This window comes from Elephantulus edwardii, unplaced genomic scaffold, assembly GCF_000299155.1.
Source record: "Elephantulus edwardii isolate Elephantulus edwardi_28Jun2011 unplaced genomic scaffold, EleEdw1.0 scaffold01095, whole genome shotgun sequence".
NCBI lineage: Eukaryota > Metazoa > Chordata > Mammalia > Macroscelidea > Macroscelididae > Elephantulus > Elephantulus edwardii.
The window spans coordinates 5,530-10,708 of NW_006400845.1; the positions used below are offsets into that span (position 1 = coordinate 5,530).

The window sequence follows — 5,179 nt, forward strand, 5'->3', positions numbered from 1 at the left end:
GGTTTGAATCCCTCAGCTGCTCCCTCTGAGAGAAATATAGGCAATCCACGTGATTTACAGCCTCTGGAAACTCGCTGGAGGATAAGCTATTTACTAATAGCCTTTTATCTTTACTATTGATAAAAACTACTTTTCTAAGTATGAGTTTATTCTTAGAAATATTTTGATATCTATAAATTTGTCCCAGGAGTCCAACATTCTTTTTGGAAGGAAGATAAGTTGAGTTAAAGTTTTTACTTATTGGTTGTCTTCATATTAGACATTACGCACACCAAGGGCACAAACTGTCTTCTTGATATTTATTTTTCTAGTATCTTCCAAGCACAGAACAGTATTTCCTGTTTTATTAAAAATCTATTTCTGTTGAATAAATGCCCAATTGAATAAACAATTAGGACTAAAATCTCCTGAGCTGTGGAATAAAAATTAAAGAGAAACTGTAGAAATAAAAGTAGGGTAAATATTATTTGGGTAAATAGAGTTCCTCCTTGAGTGGCACAAATGGTTAAGTTAAAATACATGGCAGTTTATTAACTGGAAGTCAGCAGTTCAACACACCCAGAGGTGCTTTGGAAAAAAGAACTGGTAATCCACTTCCAAAACACAATAATCATTAAAATCCCCTGGGACACATCTTTACTGTGATGTACACAGGGTCACTAGAAGTCAGAATTGACTCCATAGCAACCGGTTGGTTTCACATTTGTGCAAAGAGAACATTTATGGGTTCTAGAGAAACAGGCATTTCTTAAGATGAAGGAACTGAAAAACAAATTCAAGCCATGAGTAGAAACACTTAAGGATGTTCTGGACAGAATGTGAAATGATCCAAGAAGCTATAAAAGCAGATGGAAGGAGTACACAGAGTCACTGTACTAGAAGGAGTTGGCTGATATAAAAGAATTTCATGAAACAACGTATGAGCAAGAGCCTGTGGTGATGAAGGAAGAAGTTTAAGCTGCTCTGAAAGAACTGACAAAAAACAAGGCCCCAGGAATTGATGGCGTACTAATTGACATATTTCAACAAGTAGACGCTGCCCTGGATGTGCTAAATTGTGCTAATAAATCTGAAGGACAGCCACTTGGCCAACTGACTGGAAGAGATCTACTTTTGTTCCCATTCCAAAGAAAGGTGACGTGACAGAGTGCGGAAATTATTGAACAATATCATTAATATCACATGGAAGCAAGAAATTTCTGAAAATTATCCAAAAACATCTGAAGCAACACATCAACAGAGAACTGCCAGAAAAGCAGGCTGGGTTTAGAAGAGGTCGTGGTACTAGGGATATTGTAGCTAATGTTAGATGGATCTTGGCTGGAAGCAGAGAGTACCAGAGGAATGTCTATCTGTGTTTCATTGATTATGCAAAGGCATTTGACTGTGTGGATCACAACAAACTGTGTCTGATTCTTAGAAGAATGGAAATCCCAGAACATTTGATTATGCTTATGCGAAACCTATATTTAAACCAGGAGGCAGTCATCAAAACAGAGCATACAGACACTGCGTGGTTCAAAATCGGGAAGGGTGTCTGCCAGGGATGAATTCTGTCTCCATACCTTTTCAGTCTATATGCAGAACAGATCATCCGGGACACTGAGATCTATGAGGAGGAATGTGGTATCAGGATTGGAGGAAGATTGATGACACAACCCTGCTTGCTAAAACTAAGGAGGACCTGAAGCGCTTGCTGCAGAAGGTCAAGGTCTGCAGCCTTCAATATAGATTGAAGTTCAACAGCAAGAAAACAAATATCCTCACCTCTGGGCCAATTGATAGCATCATTATGGAAGGTGAAGAGACTGAGATTGTAAAAAGCCTTAGTTTGCTTGGCTCCACAATCAACACTCTTGGTATCAGCAGCCAGGAAATCAAGAGATGAATTGCATTGGGAAAGTCAGCTGTCAGGGATCTCTCCAGAGTACTGAAGAGCAATGATGTCAGTCTGAAGACTAGGGTGCACCTGATACAGAGTCTTCAATTGCTTGCTATGCGTCAGAGAGCTGGACAATGTCTAGGGATGATAGGAAGAGAATTGATGCCTTGAGCTCTGGTGCTGCAGAAGAGTGTTGAATATAGCATGGACTGCTAAGACACCAAACAGGTTTGTCTTGGAGAGGGTGAAACCGGGCTACTCCTTGGAGGCAAGGATTCTGAAGCTTCGTGTGACATACTTTTGACATGGTACAAGGTCCTTGGAGAGGGGCATCATGTTTGGGAAGGTGGAGGGACAGTGCAAAAGAGGAATATTCTCGATGAGATGGATCAAGTCAGTAACTGAGATAATGGGCATAGATGTTTCAGAGACAATAAGGCTGGCACAAGGTAGAGCAGGGTTTAGGACTCTTGTACATAGGGTCACTGTGAGTCACCAGCAACTTGATGGCACATAACAACAACATATGATTATATATTTTCCTCTCCTCCTCTTCCTTTCACCTCCCCACTTCATTTGCTTCTTAACATTCATTCATTGTGCAATTTCCTCCATCCCCTCACCTCACTGCTCCCCTAGTGCCCTTTTCAATGCACCTCTTATTTTAGACTGTTGTCATATAAATAATGTGTAATCATATATTCCTTTTTAAATGGTTCTTTTCTTTATCAGCTCCAATCAAGTGTTTATTATCTATCCCCTTTAGCTAGTCCTTCCCCAACCTCCCATGTCAATCCTGTTTTATTACAGTGTAGTTATGCAATATTTGTCCTTTTGAGACTAAGATATTTCACTTAGCACAATGTGCTCCAGGGTCAACCCATGTGTGTAATGTTTTACAAGTTACTTGTCTTTAGGACAGCAAATAATAAATGTTGGAGAGGATGTGGTGAGATGAGAACTCTTTTACCTTTTTGATGGACTTGTAAAATGGTACAACCACTCTGGAAGACAGTTTGGCTCTTCCTCAAAAAGATGAACATAGAAATTCCATCTGGCCCAGATATTCCATTGCTTGAAACATACCCCAAGAAAATGAGAACTGACGCTCTAACAGAGATTGGTGCACTAATGCTCATAGCAGCTTTATTCACCATTGCAAGAACATGGAAACAACAATGATGTCCAAACACAAACAAATGGATTGAGAAGTTGTGGTACATTCACACAGTGGAATACCGTGCAGCACACAGGAACAATCATTTTGTAAATTACTACATAACTTGGGAGGGACTGGAGAGCATTACGCTGAGTGAATTAACTCAGTCCCAAAAGGACAGATACTGCATAAAACCATTATTATAGAATGAGTATGAGAGTCCAAGAGGTGGGAGGGTGGAAGCAGATGGCTGAGGATGGGTGGGAAAGTGGGGGTGTTATTCATAGAGTCACACAATTAGATATGTGGGTTGTGTGAAGGAAATGGGAAAGATTTTGTGTGAAAAATTATGTATTAGAATTTTGTAAATAAATCAGTATAATTTTTTTTAAAAAAAGGAGAGGAAGTTCTCTGCTCCCCTATGATCCAGATGATCCTCTCTTCTTGTGCAGCCTCAGCCGCATCTCTGAGACATGATGGTGGATGTCGGAGTAAATGGATTTGGCCGCATTGGGCACCTGGTCACCAGGGCTGCTTTTAACTCTAACAAAGTGGATGTTGTGCCATGAATGACCCCTTCATTGACCTCAACTATGTGGTCTGTATGTTCCAGTATAATTCCACCTATGGCAATTGTGTTCAATGGCACTGTCAAGGCTGAGAATGGGAAGCTGATCATCAGTGGGAAAGCCATCACTATTTTCCATGAATGAAATCCTGACAACACCAAGTGGGTGATGCTGGTGCTAAGTATGTTGGTTCTGAGTATGTTGTGGTGTCCACTTGTGTCTTCACAACTTTGGACAAGTCTGGGGCTCACTTGAAGGGTGGTGCCAAATGGGTAATCACCAATGCTCCTTCTGCCAATGATCCCATGTTTGTGATGGGCATGAACCATGAAAAGTATGACAACTCTCTCAAGATTTGTCAACAATGCCTCCTGCACCACCAACTGCTTGCCTCCCCTGATCAAGGCCATCCATGACAACTTCAGCATTGTAGAGGGACTCATGACTACTGTCCATGCCATCACTTTCACCCAGAAGACTGTGGATGCCCCCTCTGGAAAGCTGTGGCGTGATGGCTGTGGAGCTGACCAGAACATCATCCCTGCATCTACTGGTGCTGCCAAAGCCATGGGCAAGATCATCCCTGAACTGAATGAGAAACTTACCAGCATGGCTTTCCATGTCCTCACCCCCAGTATGTCAGTTGTGGACCTGACCTACCGTCTGGAGAAAGCTGCCAAATATGATGACATCAAGAAAGTAGTAAAGCAGGCATCAGAAGCGCCCCTCAAAGGCATGCTGGGATAAACTGAAGAACAGATTGTCTTCTGTGACTTTAATAGTGATACCCACTCTTCCACCTTTGATGCTGAGGCTGGCATTGCCCTGAATGACCACTTTGTCAAACTCATTTCCTGGTATGACAATGAATTTGGCTATAGCAACCAGGTGGTCAACCTGATGGTTCACATTGCCTCCAAAGAATAAGAGTCCCTTGGACCACCAGCCCAAGCAACAGCACTAGAAGAGAGAGAGAGAATCTCAGCTGCTGGGGAGTCCTTGCCCCAACTCGATCCTCCAGCACACTGAGAATCTTACATCCTTGACACAGTTTCCATCCCATGCCCTTGAGAATGGGGAGAGGTTGGAAAGCCCATCTTGTCATATACCATCAACAAAGTACACAGAACTACAGTACTCAGAAAAAAAAAAAGAAAAAGGAAAGGAAATGCCTTGTTTATCAGTGCTGCATAGTATTCTATTTTGTGAACATACCATTGTGTTTCTATCCATTAATTTGTTGATGGGCACTTGGGTTGCTTCCATCTCTTTGCTATTGTGAGTAACACAGCAATATACAGGTGTGTGCATATATCTGTTTGGGTGGCAGCTCTGGTTTCTTTAGGGTATGTTCCCACTAATGCAATTACTGGATCAAATGGTATTTCTATTTCCAACTTTTTGAGAAACTGCCATATCACCTTCCATTGTGGTTGAACAATTTTACACTCCCATCAACAATGAATAAGGGTTTTAACCTTTCCACAACCTTGCCAGCATTTGTTGTTTGCTACTCTGTGAATTTTGCTATTGTTGCTAGAGTGAGATTGTTGTTTGTTGTTGTTATGT

The 5,179-nt window shown here is 41.5% G+C and overlaps 1 pseudogene; it reads left to right on the forward strand.

Annotated features, from left to right (window-relative positions):
* The first annotated feature begins 3,517 nt into the window (after positions 1 to 3,517).
* Positions 3,518 to 4,537, forward strand: LOC102858092 (annotated as a pseudogene).
* Positions 4,538 to 5,179: the final 642 nt, after the last annotated feature.